Source organism: Populus euphratica, unplaced genomic scaffold (assembly GCF_000495115.2).
Source record: "Populus euphratica unplaced genomic scaffold, PopEup_1.0 scaffold2800.1, whole genome shotgun sequence".
NCBI classification, from domain to species: Eukaryota; Viridiplantae; Streptophyta; class Magnoliopsida; order Malpighiales; family Salicaceae; genus Populus; species Populus euphratica.
Window position 1 is genome coordinate 11,494 of NW_011502595.1, and position 1,670 is coordinate 13,163.

The window sequence follows — 1,670 nt, forward strand, 5'->3', positions numbered from 1 at the left end:
AATATTAATATTAGATGATATATGTTGATAGACATATAAAAATGTTCTAAAATTTAGTTGATTGTGATGAAAATAGCTAAGGAGATAACATCAATATATATTGATAGAATATTCTGAAACTTAGTTTATTATATTGACGGGTGCTTAGAAAACGATATTAATATTAGATGATATATGTTGATAGACATATAAAAATGTTCTAAAATTTGGTTTGTTGTGTCGACAATAGCTAAGGAGATAACATCAATATAAATCGATATATATATTGATATAATGTTCTGAAATTTACTTTACCGTATTGATGGTAGCTAAGTAAATGATATTAATATTAACTGATATATATTGGCAGACATGTAAAAATATTTTGAGACTTAGTTTACCGTGTTGACGGTAACTAAGAAAATAATATCAATATATATTGAGAAACATGTAAAATGTTCTAAAACTTAGTTTACTGTTTTGACGGTAGCTAAGGAAACGATATTAATATTAAGTGATATATTAACATACATGTAAAATATTTTGATACTTAGTTAACCATGTTGATAATGACTAAAAAGATGAATTATAATTATTTAATGAATTACATAGATGATGTTTATAACAGTAAAAATGATATTTAGTCATTTTTACATATGGTGACTAAGGAGATGAATTATAATTATTTAGTGAATTATGTAAATGATGATTATAATGACGAATAAGATTTTTTTGTTATTTTTACATATAATAACTGAATAAATAAATTAAAATTATCTAGTAAATTATATAAATGATAGTTATAGTAGTGAATAAGATATTTAGTCACATTTACGAATGTTGATTAAAGAAATTGATACAAATCTTGGTTGCAATAATTTAGCAGTGATTGATTGATTTGAAGTATATATATGATTTAATAAATTTTTAATATAATGGTGAAAATTTAGAATCATTACAATTATTTAGTAGATTGTGTTAATTTTGAAAATACAACTATAAAATAATAACTTAATATCTAATTTTACTTTTAAAATACTATATTATTTGCAAGTCTATCTCATTCCATAAAATATACTGATTTTAGTTATTACCTTTTATTTTGCAAGGTATATAAACTATGCAATTTCATTATTATGTCATTGTAATAATTTCCTTTTAGATATGCTTAATTATGTAACCTTACCTAAATATTGTAAATCAAACTCTTTTGTGTTAAATTCCTCCATGCATCGATCAGGACAATTTTATAGTATAATAATAATAGAAAGACAAGGATCAACATAATTAACTATGAATGAATTATGAGAGATTTTAATGAATTAATAAATGAATTGATGTTATGCATAAGATATCTATATAATGATTATGGGAATGAGTTTTTACATGATATGATAAGAGAAGATATCATATAAAGAGAATTTGAAGAAACTTTGTTAAATCTTATAAATCTTTGCTTTGGATTTTTTTTTCAATGTTAGATTAGCGAGGAATTTAACTTCAATTTTTTTTTTTGAAAATTATTTTTTATATATAAATCATCATTATCACCTTTTCTCTTTAGATCTAATATATTTTTTATTTTTTTATTATTATATAATTAAATTAAATATCTTATTATTTTTTATTATATAATTAAATTATCATATTATCACCTTTTCTCTGTATATTTTTTTTATTTTATATATTTT